We start from the raw sequence: 22,130 nt of genomic DNA, 5'->3' as shown, positions 1-22,130 counted from the left end.
CCCTCTACTCTCTTGTAATGGATTGAGTTTTCCCTTTGAAGTTATCTTATCGGATTGAGTCTTTAAGGATTTGAGAACACTTGATGTATGTCTTGCCATGCTTATCTGTGGTGACAATGGGATATTCACGTGATCTACTTGATGTATGTTTTGGTGATCAACTTGCGGGTTCCATGAAATTATGCATAGGGGTTGGCACACGTTTTCGTCTTGACTCTCCAGTAGAAACTTTGGGGCACTCTTTGAAGTACTTTGTGTTGGTTGAATAGATGAATCTGAGATTGTATGATACATATCGTATAATCATGCCCACGGATACTTGAGGTGAGATTGGAGTATCTAGGTGACATTAGGGTTTTGGCTGATTTGTTCTTAAGGTGTTATTCTAGTATGAACTCTATGATAGATCCAACGGAAAGAATAGCTTCATGTTATATTACTACGGACTCTTGAATAGATCGATCAGAAAGGATAACTTTGAGGTGGTTTCGTATCCTACAATAATCTCTTCGTTTGTTCTCCGCTATTAGTGACTTTGGAGTGACTCTTTGTTGCATGTTGAGGGATAGTTATATGATCCAATTGTGTTATAACTGTTGAGAGAACTTGCACTAGTGAAAGTATGAACCCTAGGCCTTGTTTCCAAGCATTGCAATACCATTTACGCTCACTTTTGTTACTTGCTACCTTGCTGTTTTTATAATTTCAGATTACAAAAACCTATATCTACCATCCATATTGCACTTGTATCACCATCTCTCCGCCGAACTAGTGCACCTATACAATTTACCATTGTATTGGGTGTGTTGGGGACACAAGAGACTCTTTATTATTTGGTTGCAGGGTTGTTTGAGAGAGGCCATCTTCATCCTACGCCTCCCACGGATTGATAAACCTTAGGCCATCCACTTGAGGGAAATTTGCTACTTTCCTACAAACCTCTACACTTGGAGGCCCAACAACGTCTACAAGAAGAAGGTTGCCTAGTAGACATCAAGCTCTTTTCTGGCGCCGTTGCCGGAGGTGAGTGCTTGAAGGTATATCTTTAGATCTTGCGATCGAATCTTTTAGTTTCTCGTTTATCACTAGTTTAGTCTATAAAAGAAATACTACAAAAAAATGGAATTGAGTTTGCCTCATGCACTTCATCTTTTTAATATCTTTCATGAGAATAATGGAAAGGAAAATTGTGCTCAAGTGCTAGAAGAAGAAGTCTATAAAACTTTTAGTACTAAATCTTTGAATGATGAGCATGATTGCAATGTTGTTAGTATGAACTCTTTGAATATCCACAGTACTAATGATGATTGCACTAGTTATGATGAAAATGTCTCTTATAAGCATGTCAATTTTTTGGAGTGCATAGAGTTTGCAAGTACACACCAAATAGAGAAGATAGATTTTGCAAGAGGCATAAGTATTAAGAAACTAAATGGTTGCATGAAAGGCTAGATGTGAGTGCTGAAAATTTAAAATTTCTTTACCGTACTTGTGAACTTTGCAATGAACATGGTCATTTTAATCTTCAATGCAAATTGTTTCATGATCAAATCGTGTCCAAAAATTGTGATAACTTGATTTCCCTTGCGCATCATAATGAACTTAGTTTGCTTTTGGGTTATGAAGAAATGAAATGTTTAACTAAGCATATTCCAAAATTTAACCTTAAGAAATTTCTTGATATTGATCTAGAGGAAATTTATATGTATTGTGCGGTGAATTGTACTGAGAATCCTTATATTGCCAATTACATAAATAAAAGAAAGCAAATAGAAGATGAAGAGAATACTAATTAAAGGGAAGAGACTTCCCAATATCCTCCTATTATTTCTTATGATGAATCAGGTAACAAGGAGCAGCCTTCTATTCAACCAATCTCATTAATAAGGAGCTCAAAAAAGAGGGTTAAACCCACACATGATGTGAAGAAGAAAAAGAAAATACGGAGAAGCAAAGGTAGAAAGGTATCCCTCCCAAATGATGTTGCTCCTATTACTCATTGTGATGATGATAATTTCTATACTATTGGTGTTATCCATACTATTAATGATGAGAGTGATTATGCTTATGATATGAAAAGGCCCAATCTTGGGGAAGATATGTTTGATGAGGATGACATGTTCGAGAATATATTTGCTGAAATTAATATTTGTCCCAACCTTGGGGATGCTACGTTTAATGAAGATGATATTTTTAGCCTCCCATGTTTTGATGAGCAAATTTACTATGATGATAGCATGCCTCCTATTTATGATGGTTATATTGATGAAACTGGATTTGGGGAGGTTATGACTTTATTTAGTGATGAATCCACCATTTTGGAAGAGGTTTCAATTGATTATGATGAGAACAAAGTTGCTACTTATGATGATTATTGTGATGAAACTTATGCTATAAAAATTAGTGATGATTATATGTATAGAAGTTGTCATGATAATGATTAACCTTTTCTTGAACATTAATCTTTTAATGTGGAAACATTTTATAGTATTTGAGTCTCTTATGATACCCCCACTATTATAAATAAGATGAATTTTGCTTATGTGGAGAGTAATAAAAATTATATGCTTGTAGATCATGAAAAGAATGCTTTATGTTATGGTTATATTGTTGAACTCATTCATGATGCTACTGAAAATTATTATTAGGGAGGAACATATGCTTGTAGGAATTGCAATAATATCAAGTTCTCTCTCTATGTGCTTAAAATCTTGAAGTTATGCTTGTCTTCCCTTCCTATGCTAGATGATTATTGTTCCCATATGTTGTTTTCTCAAAAATTTCCTATGCATAGGAAGTGGGTTAGGCTTAAATGTGCTAGTCATATGATTTATGATGCTCCCTTTATGTTTCAATTCTTATCTTTTATGTGAGCATCATTGAGATCATCGTGCCTAGCTAAAAGGCATTAAAGAAAAGCGCTTGTTGGGAGGCAACCCAATTTTATTTTTGTTTGCTTGCTTTTTGCTTCTTTTTAGTAAAAACTAATTCATCTAGCCTCTGTTTAGATGTGTTTTTATGTTTTAATTAGTGTTTGTGCCAAGTAGAACATTTAGGAAGACTTGGGTGAAGTCTTTGTGATCTTGCTGTAAAAAACAGAAACTTTAGCACTCACGAGATTAGTTGCCATTTTTTACTGGAGAGTGATTTTAGGTTGATTATTTTTTAGGATTATTAATAGACAAATTCCTCAGGTCCACCAATTTATTTCAGAATTGTTGGAGTTACAGAAGTATTCGAATGATACATATTACTATAGATTGTTCTGTTTTTGACAGATTCTGTTTTCATTGTGTTGTTTGCTTATTTTGATGAATCTATGAGTAGTATCGGAGGGTATGAACCATAGAGAAGTTGAAATACAGTAGATAATACACCAATATGAATTTAGAATGAATTCACAACAGTACCTAAGTGGTGGTTTTATTTTCTTACACTAACGGAGCTTACAAGTTTTGTGTTGAGTTTTGTATTGTGAAGTTTTCAAGTTTTGGGTAAAGATTCGATGGACTATGGAATAAGGAGTGACAAGAGCCTAAGATTGGGGATTCCCAAGGCACACCAAGGTAATATTCAATGACAACCAAGAGCCTAAGCTTGGGGATGCCCTGGATGGCATCCCCTCTTTCGTCTTCGTTCATCGGTAACTTTACTTGGAGCTATATTTTTATTCACCACAGGATATGTGTTTTTTTTGGAGCGTCATTTTATTTTGTTATTATTTGCTTTATGTTATTTATAATAATGTTTTGCATCCTTATTTTCAATAAAAATGTCAAGGGTAGCTTTACCATGCTTATTTTGCAAGTATACATGTTGCTGTTTCAAAACAGAAAGTTTACCGCTATTGCAAATATTCCCTAGAAAAGTCAGAGAATGATATAATATTGAAATTTTTTGAATATTGAGCTCTGGTACATCTTACACAGTTTAGTATTTTTCTCATAATTTTTGGAGTTAGGAAAGTATGATGAATCTTGCATTCTTTACAGACTATACTGTTTTGGCAGATTGCTGTTATGTTTGCATTGTTTGCATATGTTTGCTTGTTTAATGATTCTATTTGAGTATAGGAGTATTAAATATGCAGAGACATTTAGTATGAAATGTTAAATTATAATTTTTGTGATTTGTTATAGTAGAAAATGATAAGGTTTTTGCATTGGTTTATACTAACTTATCTCACAAGTTCTTGTTGAGTTTGGTGTGGATGAAGCTTTCGAGATTTAGGAAACCGAGATATAAAAGGAATTAAGGAGACACAAAAGCTCAAGATTGGGGATGCCCAAGGCACCCTAATATAATATTTCAAGAAGTCTCAAGTATCCAAGCTTGGGGATGCCCCGGTAGGCATCCCACCTTTCTTCTTCAACAATTATCGGTTCGTATTGGTTGAACCTAAGCTTTTGCTTCTTCACATGAGTTGTGCTATCCTTGAAATGACATTTCATTTTGTTTTGCTTTCTGTTTGAATAAATTACTTAAAGATATGAAATACTTAAATGAGATAGAGTCCTCACATAGCTAAATAATTATTTGACTACTCAGTGATATTCACTTATATCTTTTTGGAGTAGTTTGTCATTTACTCGTGTGCTTCACTTATATCCTATGAGTAAATGGTTGAATGAGTTGAATGTCATAAATCTGAAATTATATATGTTTCATATGCCTACCCCATTGGGAGTAATGACTTCACATCTAAGAAGTAGAGGTGGTAAATTTATTGAAGGTTAGCAATCATTGTATTGGTCACTTGAACAATTCATGAAATAATGTTGAAGGAAGAGAGATTTCACATATAAATATACTAACTTAGACATATATTCTATGATTGTGAGCCCCATTAATTATTTTTAAACCAGAGCAAATTAGTTGAAATTGGACAAGGAAGACAACATAATGAGTTATGCTTGGGTATATTTGTATAGAAGTTATATTGTTCTAGATCCTCCAACATGTGGTGCTTGCTATTCAGAATCCTTTGCTAGCCTAAATATCTGTACTAAGCGAGAATACTGCTTGTGCACCCAAATCCCTTGAACCAAGTTTCTTCCATGAGTGTCCACCATATCCACCTATTTGCGGTATTTACCCGCCGTTCCAAGTAAATTTGCATGTGTCAAACTCTAAACCTTCAAATAATAATCTGTTTTGTAAGCCCGAATCGCTCATGTAGCGACTAGGGGCTGTCAGTATCTTCCATGCTAGGTGGGTTATTCTCACGATGAGTGGACTCTGCTCATCATTCACGAGAAAAATGGCTGGTAACTGGGATGCCCAGTCCCATGATCAAAAGATCAAAATCAAATCGAAATAATTGCAAACAAAACTCCCCGAGGATTGTTGTTAGTTGGAGGCACCCGTTGTTTCGGGCAAGCCATGGATTGATGATTGTTGGTGGAGGGGGAGTAAAAACTTTACCATTCTGTTTGGGAACCACCTGTAATGTATGTAGTATGGAAAATATTGGGAACTCTTGGTTGTTATGTTGACAATGAAAGGATACCTCTCAAAATTATTTATCTCTATTTCAAAATCGAGATCTGGCACCTCTACAAATCTCTGCTTCCCTCTGCGAAGGGCCTATCTTTTACTTTTATGCAAGAGTCAGTGGTATTCCTTCTCATTCCAATCTACTCTTTAGTTGGCAAGCATCATGTGATGGGGAAAGATCTAAGCATATAGGGCCATTAAAAAAAATTTGATCATGAATTATTACTGTTGACAATTATCTATATGATAAGTAAGTTGGGAAGCGAAACATTAAGCCCCTATCTTTCTCTATGTTCGATCGATGCTATTTGTTCTAAAAATATGCTTTGAGTGGTAGCAATTACGGAAGACTATATGACAGTTGAGTATGTGGGATTTGCTAAACCAAAGATCTTACATATACTCTTCCTGAAAATAAGATGAATTGCAATTGTTTGATGACTGAGAACATAGTTTGCTAGCTTTCAAGAAATTTATGGTCTATGCTTTAACATGTGAATAGCTTGTTACTTGATCATGAAAAGTTTTATGAGATGAGCTACTATTATGACATATAATGATGCTAGAAAAGGTGATTGAAATTATCATTGATCAAACATGTGCACCTGCTAGCATTCACACTTCATAAATTCTTTATTTTATCATTTACCTACTCGAGGACGAGCAGGAATTAAGCTTGGGGATGCTGAGACGTCTCCAACGTATCTATAATTTATGAAGTATTCATGCTATTATATTATTTGTTTTGGATGTTTATGCGATTTATTATACACTTTTATATTATTTTTGGGACTAACCTATTAACCGGAGGCGCATCCCAAATTTTTGTTTTCTTGCCTATTTTAGTGTTTCGAAGAAAAGGAATATCAAACGGAGTCCAAACGGAATGAAACCTTCGGGAGAGTTATTTTTCAAACGGAAGCAATCCAGGAGACTTGGAGTTTACGTCAGGGAAGCAACGAGGAAGCCACGAGGCAGGGAGGCGCGCCCTACCCCCTGGGCGTGCCCCCACCCTCGTGGGCCCCTCGTGGCTCCCCTGACTGACTTCTTTCGCCTATATATGTTCATATACCCTAAAACCATCGAGGAGCACAATAGATTGGGAGTTCCGTCACCGCAAGCCTCTGTAGCCAGCAAAAACCAATCGGGTCCCTGTTTCGGCACCCTGCCGGAGGGAGGACCCATCACCGGTGGCCATCTTCATCATCTTGGCGCCCTCCATGACGAGGATGGAGTAGTTCACCCTCGGGGCTGAGGGTATGTACCAGTAGCTATGTGTTTGATCTCTCTCTCTCTCTCTCTCTCTCTCTCTCTCTCTCGTGTTCTAGATTTGGCACGATCTTGATGTATCGCGAGCTTTTCTATTATAGTTGGATCTTATGATGTTTCTCCCGCTCTGCTCTCTTGTAATGGATTGAGTTTTCCCTTTGAAGTTATCTTATAGGATTGAGTCTTTAAGGATTTGAGAACACTTGGTGTATGTCGTGCCGTGCTTATCTGTGGTGACAATGGGATATTCACGTGATCTACTTGATGTATGTTTTGGTGATCAACTTGCGGGCTCCGTGAACTTATGCTTAGGGGTTGTCACACGTTTTCGTCTTGACTCTCCGGTAGAAACTTCGGGGCACTCTTTGAAGTACTTTGTGTTGGTTGAATAGATGAATCTGAGATTGTGTGTTGCATATCATATAATTGTGCCCACGGATACTTGAGGTGACATTGGAGTATCTAGGTGACATTAGGGTTTTCGTTGATTTGTGTCTTAAGGTGTTATTCTACTATGAACTATATGATAGATCCAACGGAAAGAATAGCTTCATGTTATTTTACTACGGACTCTTGAATAGATCGATCAGAAAGGATAACTTTGAGGTGGTTTCGTACCCTACAATAATCTCTTCGTTTGTTCTCCGCTATTAGTGACTTTGGAGTGACTCTTTGTTGCATGTTGAGGGATAGTTATATGATCCATTTATGTTATTATTGTTGAGAGAACCTGCATTAGTGAAAGTATGAACCCTAGGCCTTGTTTCCAAGCATTGCAATACCATTTACGCTCACTTTTGTTACTTGCTACCTTGCTGTTTTTATAATTTCAGATTACAAAAACCTATATCTACCATCCATATTGCACTTGTATCACCATCTCTTCGCCGAACTAGTGCACCTATACAATTTACCATTGTATTGGGTGTGTTGGGGACATAAGAAAATCTTTGTTACATAAGAGAGACCATCTTCATCCTACGCCTCCCACAGATTGATAAACCTTAGGTCATCCACTTGAGGGAAATTTGCTACTGTCCTACAAACCTCTGCACTTGGAGGCCCAACAACGTCTACAAGAAGAAGGTTGCTTAGTAGACATCAAGCTCTTTTCTGGCGCCGTTGCCGGGGAGGTGAGTGCTTGAAGGTATATATTTAGATCTTGCAATCGAATCTTTTAGTTTCTTGCTTTATCACTAGTTTAGTCTATAAAAGAAAAACTACAAAAAATGGAATTGAGTTTGCCTCATACACTTCGTCTTTTTAATATCTTTCGTGAGAATAATGGAAAGGAAAATTGTGCTCAAGTGCTAGAAGGAGAAGTTTATAAAATGTTTGGTACTAAATCTTTGAATGATGAGCATAATTGCAATGTTGTTAGTATGAACTCTTTGAATATCCGTAGTACTAATGATGATTGCACTAGTTATGATGAAAATGTCTCGTATAAGAATGTCAATTTTTGTGGAGTGCATAGAGTTTGCAAGTACACACCAAATAGAGAAGACAGATTTTTCAAGAGGCATAAGTATTTAGAAACTAAATGGTTGCAAGAAAGGCTAGATGTGAGTGCTGAAAATTTAAAATTTCTTTACCGTACTTGTGAACTTTGCAATGAACATGGTCATTTAAATCTCTGATGCAAATTGTTTCATGATCAAATCGTGTCCAAAAATTGTGATGACTTGATTTCCCTTGCGCATCATAATGAACTTAGTTTACTTTTGGGTTATGAAGAAATGAAATGTTTAACTAAGCATATTCCAGAATTTAACCTTAAGAAATTTCCTTATATTGATCTAGAGGAAATGCTAGAGAGTAATTGTGGATTGCCAGAAATACTTTTGTTAAAGTTAGTGATTCCCGTAGCATGCACGTATGGTGAACCATTATGTGATGATGTCGGAGCATGATTTATTTATTGATTGTCTTCCTTTTGTGGAGGTCGGGATCGTGCGATGGTTAACTCCTACCAACCCTTCCCCTAGGAGCATGCATTTAGTACTTTGTTTTGGTAGCTGATAGACTTTTGCAATAAGTATGTGAGTTCTTTATGACTAATGTTGAGTCCATGGATTATACGCACTCTCACCCTTCCACCATTGCTAGCCTCTCTAGTACCGTGCAACTTTCGCCGGTGCATTCCACCCACCATATACCTTCCTCAAAACAGCCACCATACCTACCTATTATGGCATTTCCATAGCCATTCCGAGATATATTGCCATGCAACTTCCACCGTTTCGTTCTAAGTTTTGAGTTGTAAGTTTTGAGTTGTAAGTAAATAAAAGTGTGATGATCATCATTATTAAAGCATTGTCCCATGTGAGGAAAGGATGATGGAAGCTATGATTCCCTCACAAGTTGGGATGAGTCTCCGGACTTTATGAAAAATAAAAGAGGCCAAAGAAGCCCAAATAAAAAAAGGCCAAAGAAGCCCACCAAAAAGAAAAAAAAGAAGAAAAAAATGAGAGAAAAGAGAGAAGGGACAATGTTACTATCCCTTTTCCACACTTGTGCTTCAAAGTAGCACCACGATCTTCAAGATAGAAAGTCTCTTATATTTTCACTTTCATATACTACTGGGAATTTTTCATTATAGAACTTGGCTTGTATATTCCAATGATGGGCTTCCTCAAATTGCCCTGGGACTTCATGAGAAAGCAAGTTGGATACACACCCACTTAGTTTCTTTTGAGCTTTCATACACTTATAGCTCTAGTGCATCTGTTGCATGGCAATCCCTACTCACTCACATTGATATCTATTGATGGGCATCTCCATAGCCTGTTGATACTCCTAGTTGATGTGAGACTATCTCCTTGTTTTGTCTTCTCCACAACCACCATATTCTATTCCACCAATAGTATTATATCAATGGCTCACGTTCATGTATTGCGTGAAAGTTGAAAAAATTTGAGAATACTAAAGTATGAAACAATTGCTTGGCTAAAACCGGTCTTGTGCATGATTTAATACTTTGTGTGATGAAGATGGAGCATATCCAGACTATACGATTTTGTAGGTATAACTTTCTTTGGACATGTTATTTTGAGAAGACATGATTGCTTTGTTACTATGCTTGAAGTATTATTGTTTTTATATCAATATTAAAGTTTTGTTTTGAATCTTATGGGTCTGAATATTCATGCCACAATGAAGAAAATTATATGGATAAATATGTTAGGTAGCATTACACATCAAAAATCCCGTTTTTATCATTTACCTACTCGAGGACGAGCATGAATTAAGCTTGGGGATGATTGATATGTCTCCAACGTATCTATAATTTTTTACTGTTCCATGTGATTATATTATATGTTTTGGATGTTTTATATGCATTAATATGTTATTTTATATTATTTCTGGGACTAACTTATTAACCTAGAGCCCAGTGCTAGTTTTTTTCTTGTTTTTGAGTTTCGCAGAAAAAGATATCAAACGGAGTCCAAATGGAATAAAACTTTCGCGATGATTTTTCTTGGACCAGAAGTCACCTACGAGACTAGGAGATGAAGTTAGAAGACCCACGAGGCGACGACAAGCCATAGGGTTGCACCCTAGGGGGTCGCCCCTGGCTTGTGGTTCCATCGGGAGTCCACCGACCTACTTCTTCATCCTATAAATTCACATATATTCCAAAACCCTCAGAGAGAGCCACGAAAATAATTTTCCACCGCCGCAGGTCTCTGACCTCGTGAGATCTTTTTCGATACTCCGCCGGAGGGGGATTCGATCAAGGAGGGCATCTACATCAATCCTATTGCCCTTCTGATGAAGCGTGAGTAGCTTAGTCCATTGATAGTAGCTAGATGGCTTCTTCTCTCTCTTTGATTCTCAATACCATGTTCTCCTCGATGTTCTTGGAGTTCTATCCGATGTAATATTGTTTTGCGGTGTGTTTGTCGAGATTTGATGAATTGTGGATTAATGGTCAACTTATATATGAATTTTTTGAATCTTATCTGAATTCTTATATGCATGACTTGATATCTTTGTATTTCTCATCAAATTATCGGTTTAGTTTGGCCAACTAGATTGGTATTTTCCGCAATGGGAGAGGTGCTTAGTTTTAGGTTCAATCTTGTGGTGTCCTCACCCAGTGATATAGTAGGGGTAACGAGGCACGTATTGTATTGTTGCCATCAGGGATAAAAAGATGGGGTTTTCATCATATTCCTTGAGTTTATCCCTCTACATCATGTCATCTTACTTAAGGCGTTACTCCATTCTTTATGAACTTAATACTCTAGATGCATGTTGGATAGCGGTCGATGTGTGGAGTAATAGTAGTAGATGCAGAATCGTTTCGATCTACTTGACACAGACGTCATGCCTATATGCATAATGATTGCCTTGGATATCATCATAAATTTGCGTTTTTCTATCAATTGCTCGACAATAATTTGTTCACCCACCGTATTATTTGCCTTAATGAGAGAAGTCTCTACTGAAACTATGGGCCCCGGATCTATTTTCCATCATATTTGCTTTCCAATTTACAATTTTGCAATCTTTTTATTTTTAGATCTATAAACCAAAAAAACCAAAAATATTTAGTTATCTTTTATTTTTATCTGTCTCTATCAGATCTCACCTTTGCAATTGACCGTGAAGAAATTGACAACCTATTTATCGTGTTGGGTGCAAGTGTTTGATTGTTTGCACAGGTGCATATATTGGGGACTTGCGTGTACCTCCTACTGGATTGATACCTTGTTCTCTAACTGAAGGAAATACTTATATCTACTTTGCTGCATCACCCTTTCCTCTTCAAGGGAAAAACAACGCAAGCTCAAGAAGTAGCACCCCACATTTCAGACAAGCATGTCCTTAAGCCATGGTTCCCCCTCCCATCCCCTCCGCCCCCATTCGTACACCGAGGCTGCAAAAACCCATGAAGCCTCACACCCTCCTCCATCCGCCACCTAGCCGGAGCCTCAACCCCAACGACGTCGTCCACAGCAATACCTCGACGTCCCTCATCCACCGCACCGGATGTGGACCCGTCATCAATCTCGTCGTCCCACCGGTTCAGCCAACCGTCATCCACCTCCAAGGAGCTGCCCCGACATTCGCTTCGTCTTTCGCACCACCTCCATTCCCACAACACCGTCTTCAACTGCACCACCGGAAGAGCAGCACCATCATCGATTTCTCGGATGAAGTTGAGGCCTAATCGGGGCCACCAAAGACGTTCTACACTAATCGCTGTATTTTCTTCTTGATTCGATCTCATGGTGTTGCCGGCGCTCGGTCCGGAGCCGCCATCGCGTGGCTCCATCTACGGAGGTGTCACCAGCCACTTCCTCCATAGCGTCGATCCCTCGATGGCGACGTCCACATTAGTAGGAGCAAAAAATTGCTGCTCCGGCTCTCGCTGGTCCTTCGGATGCTACTTCGACCCTTGCTCACGCTGCTGCTCTGCTCTTGCCCTTGGTCCCCTGCCTTGTCTACTCTTGCTCTAGCTCCCGCTGCTGCTCTTGCTCTTGCTCTTGCTTGCAATGCTGCTGCACAAGCAACAACTCTAGCTCTCGCTCGAGTCCCTGCTACTGCTACCCGAAATGGTGCTACATGGCCAGTTGCCCTGGCTCTCGCACACGTTGCTGCTTCAGGCACTACTGCCTCGGCTTCTCTCTAGTAGTACTTTCCCTTCTTGAGCGGCTATCGATTTAGATCACTACTCCTCTGCCACTAGTGCTCGAGTGGTCAAAACTATTAGGGCACTGCTTTTCTGCTACTAGTGCATTCAGTTTTGACAACAAAATTTAGTTTTGATAGTTAAATTCAGTTTCGACAGTTAAGTTTAGAGATGAGGGGCTGATGTATTTTACATCTAGCACTTTTTGGTGATGTATTTTATTTACATCATCTATTGCAGATGCTATTAGAATACCACTTCAGGTTTATGTTGTCTCTCTTGTCCCGCTTTAGCCTCGCCGTCGTACACCTCATCAGAGCTGCTCCAACGACGAAATCCTCCATCACAGCGGAGTAGTACCCTAGACTCCATCTCCAGACGCCTAAGATCCTTTTCCCCTCCTTCGACAGCCACATCAGCCCCAGCATCCTCAGCTACCAACCCAACGATGCTGGGATCCACATGGCTTCGCCATAGAGGTTGTACACTTGTTGCATTGTTTTTTTACTTTACAGCTTATATATATTGTCCACTGAGCATGCCTAGTAATGAGCAATACGATTTGTTTCTCCTATATGACAAGCAGTTTGTATTAGGCAAGTTAGCTATCTGTGATGGACTCTCTCGAGAGATATCATTATTTATTTCTCCGCGTTGGAGTTGTGCATGTGTAGATGGGCCTAGGAGTTGAGCTAGTAGGCCAGTGGCCTGGGTCCAAAGTATTATTTATTCCTTTACTGTCTCTTTCAAAGAAAAACCATAGGAATTTTAATATCCACATGGCCCTCCTTTTTAAATTCTTATTCATGAAGAACAAGACTAAGTGATAGTAGCATAATAGCATTATAACTGTACACTTTCTTGTGGTTTAACTTAATTTGACCATGCTTCTTTGCATTCCTATGAGCCAAACACCCAGATTGATAGAAATCATGTATTTGCAAATGCTCTATTTTGCACGTACATTCTTGTCCTATTCCTGTGTATTTCCTATCCCTGCATTGTTAGAATCCTCCAATTCAAACGAGCCCTTATAGAATTACTTCTATTACATATAGGTGTCGAAGAAAACCTTGAGTGGTTTGTTTCGCTCCTTCCACACCGTCATCTACTATAGCTTAGCTCCTCAATGATGGAAGGGTCCAGTACAGCAGGGATCTGCCCTCCAGACTATCTTTCGCCGCCTCAGATCTTCTTCCACGCCGCCGGCAGCCACCACAACTACATTACCATCATCAACTGAGCAGATGACCTTGAGGACTACATGGGTCCACAAGAGAGGTCGCACCCTTTCGGGTCTACTTACGTTATGCATCACTTAAAATTACCTACTACTTTATCGTCCTCTTCACCTGTTAGACTCCGAGTTAGCTCCAAACTAATGCTCAAACTTAAGTTTTTAATGGTTGTGGGGTACATATCAGTGGAACAATGAATATTATCTATTTACTACCTGGTTAATCTCGGGTGTCTACTATGACTTTCATGTTGGGTGGGAAACAAACAGTTACGGAGCCATTATCTGTATTTTTTAATGACAGCTATTATCTACCCGCTGTCACTGGTTTTGGATCTGTCCACAGGTTGCTACCATCACTCTAGATTTCTTCATGCACTCCTTACATAATCTCACTATGTTTTATTCCTCTGCATGTCAGTTGTTGTACACAATGGTACTGAACATGTAGAGCAAAACTGATGAGCCTTGCATGGCAATAAAATTTCATGCATATGTCGCTCCATGGTGGGTGCAAAGGCAGCCCCCTCCCCCATTCCAAATTGTAATCAAGAGCAAGATAACTATTCAGATGGGGATTCAGAGGGAGCAGACCACTCCTGTTTACCCCCTGAGGTCTTTTCTCTAACTTGCAATGTTGATGTTGGTCATATCATGCATATGGCACCTTGCATTGCTTACTTTATACATTACAAATGTCATCTGCTTAGTTTAGACATGCTTTGTGTGAATACCATTTGTTTACTTTCTATATCATATATATGAATTATGCAATACCATCTTGTTTAGCCCGACATCATATATGTGAATTTTGCAATGCCATCCTTCTTAGCCAGTCATCTTATATGTGAATTATATCATACCATCCTTTTTTTTTCATTACGTAGTACATCTACCAACAATGTAAGTACATTCAACTACTCTTCCTATGCATCAGCCATTTAACACGGTGAAGGAAAAATCTGGAGCAAAAATAAGGTCTTTAGAGTAGACAATGCTATCTCACGAAGCGCATATCTTGCTAGTTACTGATAGATCCTCAGAGGAGGATTCGGAGATAGATGACCAGTCCTATCCCCCCCCCCCCGAGGTGTATGCTCTTTACTTGGCATGGTTATCTTTCTCATATCATGCATATGGTGCCTTGCCTTGCTATGGCATTTTCTTAGTTTAGATATTCTTTGTGTGAATGCCACCTGTTTAGTGTCTAATTACCATATATATGTGAATTATGCAATGGCATCTTGTTGCAAGGCATTATACATATGAATTATACAATGCTATGTTGTTGCAAGGCATTATGTATGTGAATTATGCAATGCCATGTTGTTTAGCCAAGCATCATATATGTGAATTATATCATGCCGTCCTTTTTTTGTATCACGTATTCCATTTCTCGACAATGTTCTTATATTCAACTACTCTTCATGTGCATCAGCCATTTGCATTGGTGATGGAAAAATATGGAGTGAAAATGAGGTCTTCAGAGCAGACAATGCCACCTGCTGAAGCAGATATCTTGCGGGTTATAGATAGCTCCTCGGAGGAGGATTCAGAGACAGATGATCAGTTCTATTTTTCCCCTGAGGTGTATGCTCAAACTTGGCAGGGTTATATTACTCAAACTATGCGTATGTTGTCTTGCATTGCTTAGTTTTTACATCATATACAAAATATTGAATGTCATCTGCTTAGTTTAGACATCATATATGTGATTTCCATATGCTTACTTGCTTAGTACATAAATCATATATAGTCTTTGAATTATATCATGCCATCATGTTTACATAGACAACATGTATCAGAATTATGACATGCCATCCCATTTAATAAAGACATCATATTAGATCATCTCATCTTGTTTACATAGTCATCATATTTTGAATTTTGTCATTCTATCTGTGAATTATATCATGCCATATGGTTTCCATAGACGGCATGTATGTGAATTATAGCATGCCAACCACTTTAATAGACACATCATATAGTTATATCATGTCATCTTGTTTACATAGTCATCATATTGTGAATTATGTCATTCTATCCTATTTAGTTAGCCATCATATATGTGAAATCGCGTCATGCTATCATGTTTAGTTAGCCATCATATATTTGAAATAGTGTCATGCTATGTTGTTTGATTAGACAACATAAATGTGAATTATTTCATGACCTATTTTATTCCCCACTATCCATTGCATGTGTCTATCATACAATGTTTGTACATTCAATTACTTTTCTTGTTTATTAGCCATTTGAATTGGAGGGGGTGATGGTAGTATCTAAGGGAGTAAAAGCATGGTCTTCAGAAAAGATAGAGCTACCCGTCAATGCAGATAGAACAATGGTTGTACTTGCCCAAGAACCAGCCCCACCACACATAACCTAGGCTCTTGCAGATTGTACCCCTACCCATTTTGATAGACAACCAGCAACACCTCTTCTAACCCCAACCCCTGCAGATAGTAACCGAGCTCCAGTTGAAACAACACCATCTCCACCAAAGAGCACCCAAACACGAGCAGTTAGTAAGGCAACTACAATGCCCAAAGCACGAGGACCACCACTCCGAATCCCCACTCAATGCTTAAAGCAAAAGAAGAAGAATTGTTCTCAGGTCAGGGTCCGTAGCTATGGTTCATACTCCTTTGCACTTGCATCATTGTATTTACTTATACCATCTAATTTCAAATTTGAAGGATGCAATTGATACTCAAATGGCGCAAGATGTATGTTTTAAACCTGTTTCATTAACTAGTTTGCTATTATAACTTGCTCTGTGTTGATTTCATTTTCAATTGAATAAACAGTTATGTTCTCATGTCACGTTGTGTGGTCTCCCGCACATATATTCTGTCTATGTTGCTTTGTCTTAAACAGATACAATTTGAATTGTCTCTATCTTGATCTGACAACATACACTAGAATGATATAGACCATATAGTGACAATAGTACATAGATATATGTTTGTTTCATGTTGTTATCCTATCCACCTTACTGCTGAACTGGTTTACCAAAATCAGTTTCGTATACAACATTGTAAACCTGTGATGTGTCTGCTTGTTTATCTTTTAGAATGCGGACAAAACATTGGAGAAGAATCCCCGTTATGCAGTGGTAAAGGAAGTAGTGCAGATAAGGTTGAAGATAGTGAGACATCCCTATTGGTTTCCAAGAAAGCTGATAAAAACTATCTTGAAGATAGTGAGACAACCCCAAAGTCCTGTCTTGATGTAGTGTTCAAGTTAGTGGCCACTATTTCTAGCACAAGCTCTTCGAACACTCTTCCTGAATCAGTTCGGCTTCTTGAGTCTCAACTTCAAGTTGAAAGACATCAATCAAATGTCCTGCGATAGGAAGCCAAAGGACTTAGGAAGTCCTTGCAGAATTCAGATGCATACTTTCTGGTGCAACAGCAAGTGCTGGAGGATTTAAGTGCCAAACAAGTGAAAGTTAATAAGCTTGCTAAGCATCTTGCCAGCAGGTTGGGTGCCCCGGATATTGTTTCTTGAGCTCTTCTGTAGTGGTTTCAGTTCTGGACTTGTTTTGTTGTGGCATTTGTTTGCACTGGTCGCCAACTTTGAGAACCAGTGTATGTGATATGCTGCTTTGTTCCCTATGTTTGCACTGGTGGTGAACTTTGATGCCCAGTGGATGTAATATGTGTAATAGCCGTAATAGCCTAGCATTAGTTGCTTGCTTATTTATTTCCTTATTGTCTTGTTTAGTTGTTTTATTGTAGTCACTTCAGTTCTTTTTCCGCGTTTTTGTAGTGGCCACAATAACCTATTTTTTATAACTATAGGCCACAATAACCATCTGCAACATGCGGATCATTGTAACCATGGTCCTGCTACCTGCTTTAGTGACCATGGGCCTCCTACGGGCTGTAGAATCCATGGGCCTTCGATGGGCCATATAATCAATGGGCCTTCTAGGGGCTATATGATTGATTGGGCAAACATGGGTCGTACTATAACAATCCGCAAATGGGCCGTAAACGGGCTAGAGTGGAAATCATGTGTTTATGGCCCGACCATAATGGGATGTTAATAGTCCGAAATGTATAACAGGATTAATTCTATTGACAGGCATCACAAGTCATTAATGGGTCGTATTTGATGATGCTATGGAAATAGCCCAACGGGTTAACATGCCACAAACGGGCCGACTGTAACCACAGGCTGAATTTGGCCCACAAGTGAAATAGTCGGTAACGGACCATAAGTAACCGAATGCTAAATGAGCCCAAGAATAAATGGGCCCTTAGAAGGCCGAAAGGTAACACGGGCTGGAAATGGCCAACGGAATAATGGGCTGCTAATGGGTGTAAAGTGACACACTGTTCATTATAGGCCAGTTTCACCATGGGCCTTTAATGGGCCCAAAGTTACGAAGGGCCTCGTGTGGGCCAAAAGACGTCACGGGCCATACATGGGCCGGAAGTTACAACGGGCTGGAATCATATGGATGGCCCAGATGACGCTACTTCGCCCAATTTGGATAGGGCATAATGGGTCGTGAGTTAGCGGGCTGTAAATGGGCTATATGCGAACATGCCATTAACACGCTTTTCGTGGGCTGGCCCGCTACCTTTTGACCAAGTCAAACGAGCCGGCCTTTCACTTGAATGGGCCTCTATTGGGCCGAGCCATGTGTCGACTTATCATAGGCGCGTCCTATCCATTGGCTGGATGACATCTGTCCCAAGGCTGAGTTGACACGTGGATCCTCCGGTGAATCAAAGGTTTACACGTGGAATATCCCCATTGGCCAGGGCTATTAACGGGTTATCGGATCCAAACCGGAACCCGATAGCTTAATGGCGACCCGTTACGGTGGATGCCATGTGTCGGTCACCCTTGACGAAAACACTTCCATGACGCGTCATTTATCGTCATGGAAGTGGATAGTTTCGTGATGATAATTTTGGTATTGTCATGGAACTCTTCTACAATAACACATGGATGAATATCTTGATTCTGTCATAAAACTTCCATGGATGTACATGCATGACAGAAAACATGACCTACTGTGACAAACATCTATCATCACGGAAGTGTATTTTCTGTAGTCGTTGGAGGAATGCAATATTCTAGAGAAGCTAGTCTATCAACATAGCCAGCAAGCATAACTATACGGTCACTCATTGTGAAAACCTCTTTCATATTGCTTTCAATCAAGGACTTGGTTATTTCAAAGCGTTCAGTCCTTACCTGTTTCTTGTACAGACCTTCTAGTGAACCAATTATAAATTGAGTATTTGATCATTCAAAACGCTTCTGTAGTTAGGGATCCATGCAAGTTAACATGAGGCACTGGACTGAATCATAGTCATTGCTACGAGTAGCGTAAGTAGCAACTTCTTATGGTGTTGCATCATTTCCAGGAGCATCACCCAGGGGCTGATCTAGCACGTACTCCTTCTTAGCACTCCCGAGAACAAATCTCAGGTTTCGGTTCCAATCCGCATAGTTTCCACCATTAGCAGCCAACTTTTCTTTATCTAACATAGGGGCTAAGTTGAACATATTGCGAGCCATTGATCTACAATGATGGAGATCAAATTCATTTAGACAATTATTCATAATTAATGTTGCACTGGTGTTTAAACTAATTTTAATATAAGTTGCAATCCCACCCAGATCAATATCTCTCATAATTGAAAGTGAGTGAGTCAAGATCCTAATCTCATTCACACCCATGGATGGTAGCATCTCATATGATGTGAATTTCAACCAGTAGGCAATCTTTTACCAATCAATGTCCATATGACTCATGTTCATCTTTCGATGTTTCATGCTCCGAGCTCATAACTTTTCTGCTAGAACTTCAAGGCAACCAAGTATTTCTGCTATGTAGTCCTACCTCACCCGCCTTACACTTCACTTCTTGTTTGTACTCATGGTGGCGTGTAGTACTCCAAAAGGACAGATGTTATATATTGCCGCAACACTGGGAAGAGCACCTTTTAACTCAATATTAACTATTAGAGATCACCCTAATAATTAACTACTACACATTCAAAGGGTGAAAACAATAAGGGATAAACATCTATGACAGATCATAAAAGCATGATATGTTATAGACCTGGGAGCCGAGAATTCTCCGTGATCATCTTCAATCTTCTATTGAAGCATTGTGACATCTAATATTTTGTTGCCATGGCAACTATCGGTGTCAAAACCGGCGGATTCAGGTAAGGGGTCCCGAACTTTGCGTCTAAGGTCGACGGTAGCAGGAGACAGGGGACACGATGTTTACCCAGGTTCGGGCCCTCTCTATGGAGGTAATACCCTACTTCCTGCTTGATTGATCTTGATGAATATGACTATTACAAGAGTTGATCTACCACGAGATTGTAATGGCTAAACCCTAGAAGTCTAGCCTGTATGATTATGATTGTGCCCTACGGACTAAACCCTCCGGTTTATATAGACACCAGAGAGGACTAGGGTTGTACAAAGTTGGTTACAGAGGAAGAAATCTTCATATCCGAACGCCAAGCTTATGTTCCACACCAAGTAGAGTCCCATCCGGACACGGGAAGAGATCTTCTGTCTTGTATCTTCATAGCCCATCAGTCCGGCCCATGTCACATTGTCCGGACGGCCGAGGACCCCTTAATCCGGGACTCCCTGAGTAGCCCCTTAACCAGGATTCAATGAGGAGGTGTCCGGCGCGCAGATTGTCTTCGGCATTGCAAGGCGGGTTCCTTCTCCAAATAATCCAAAATAGTCTTCCAACACAAGAATCGTGTCCGGCTCTGCAAAACAAGTCCCACACACAACCGTAGAGAGTATAATATTTCATTAGTCCAATCCTTCGACAACTTTTCATAGCGTGACATCACGTCGCCGCCCGGCCTATATTTCAAACCATTTTTTAGCCTCCCGCTTCGTATTTCGAGATGTGGTTTCATTGGCATGTCTTGTCAAAGCAGAGATCGTGTACCCTTATTGCGGGATTCTCATCAATATGGGCGTGGGTAACCCAACCGTTCTGTTGGCATAATTCCTTAGGAATAGGAATGTTTTAAGGCCCAGGAGGGGGCGTTTGATATTCATCGCATTTATAAAGGGGCTAAACCCCATCCCTCCTCCTTTACACCAATCCTTTCCTCAACCTTTCCCACCTTGAGTTCCAGCACCCAAGGTTCAATCTAGTCGCTTCGCTCTTCCCAGTCATGTCCGAACCCAGCCCTCAAGGCCGGTGGGTGGCTTCCTATGTCATAAAGCAGGATATTGCGAAGCTCCAGGAGGCAAGATACCTGACCACGGTAATCCCCCACAGGATTCCTACTCAAGAGTAGGTTATTCCTACTCCCAGATCCGGTGAGAGGGTCTTATTCATCTCTCACTTCCTTCGGGGGCTAGGGTTCGCTCTTCATCCCTTCGTTCGAGGGCTCATGTTTTATTATGGACTAGATTTTCACAATCTAGCTCTTGACTCCTTCCTTCACATCTCGGTGTTTATCATTACGTGCGAGTCCTTCCTCCGTTTTTCCCCACACTTCGGCTTATGGCTCAAGACCTTCAATGTGAAACTGAAGGTAGTCGACGAGAAACAAGCAGAGTGCGGAGGTGCTGCAATAAGCAAACTCACCAATTCTCCTTGGCCAAAGGGCTCCTTCACAGAAACTTCCAACCTATGGCAACAGGAGTGGTTTTACATCACTGAACACCGTGGTAAAAAGTGGGTAGCTACACCTGCGTTCTGATCTAGCCCTCCGCTATAGCTTGCATCATGGATTAACAAGGGGCTGGACTGGGGATCCATTGATGAAGTGCAGATGTTGCAAAGCCGCATTCGGAGCCTCATTGAAAAGGACACCAGTCTCATCAACATAATCCAAGTAATGCTAGTCCGTCGGGTCCTACCGTGCCAGTGACGGCCTCTCCGCATGTGGGATTTCAATTCGGAAGGACCATGAACCCTTCAGCACTTCTCTGGCACGAAACTCAGGGGAATGTGGAAATTATTCTTCGGGGCATGAAAATAGTGGTCGGATACTACAGAAGACATCGGCCTTGACTGCAATCATCCGGATACCTCGGTAAGCACTCGACTCCTGAACACAGTTTAGTCAAATTCCTCATAACAATACACTCAGAAAATCATACTCGGCTAGGGCTGGATAAAGAAGTCGGAGAGAATTAGGTGTTTGGCCCCTCTTCCCAAAGAGTCAGCTAATCCAGTGTTAACAAGGATGCTGGCTCCGGCACCCTACCAAGTGCCAGCGAGGGAAGACGAGGAGGAGATCAAGGAGGCCGAAGGTGGCCCTCATTCTAGAGGCATTCCCGACATCTTGTCTGGGGAGATCAGAACTCCCCCTTCCGAAGACGGAAGGGAAGGAAAAACTGACATCCCTTCTCCTTGTGGGAAGAAAAGGACCGCCTCCGAAGACCTGAAGATAGGGGCTTCTAAGCAAGGGAAGATATCCCTGTCAGGGGGCTCTGGTCCGGGAGGTGATGTTGACACGCAGT

The sequence above is a fragment of the Triticum dicoccoides genome, chromosome 6B (genome assembly GCF_002162155.2).
Source record: "Triticum dicoccoides isolate Atlit2015 ecotype Zavitan chromosome 6B, WEW_v2.0, whole genome shotgun sequence".
Classification (NCBI taxonomy): Eukaryota; Viridiplantae; Streptophyta; class Magnoliopsida; order Poales; family Poaceae; genus Triticum; species Triticum dicoccoides.
Note: the sequence above shows the minus strand (reverse complement) of the source record.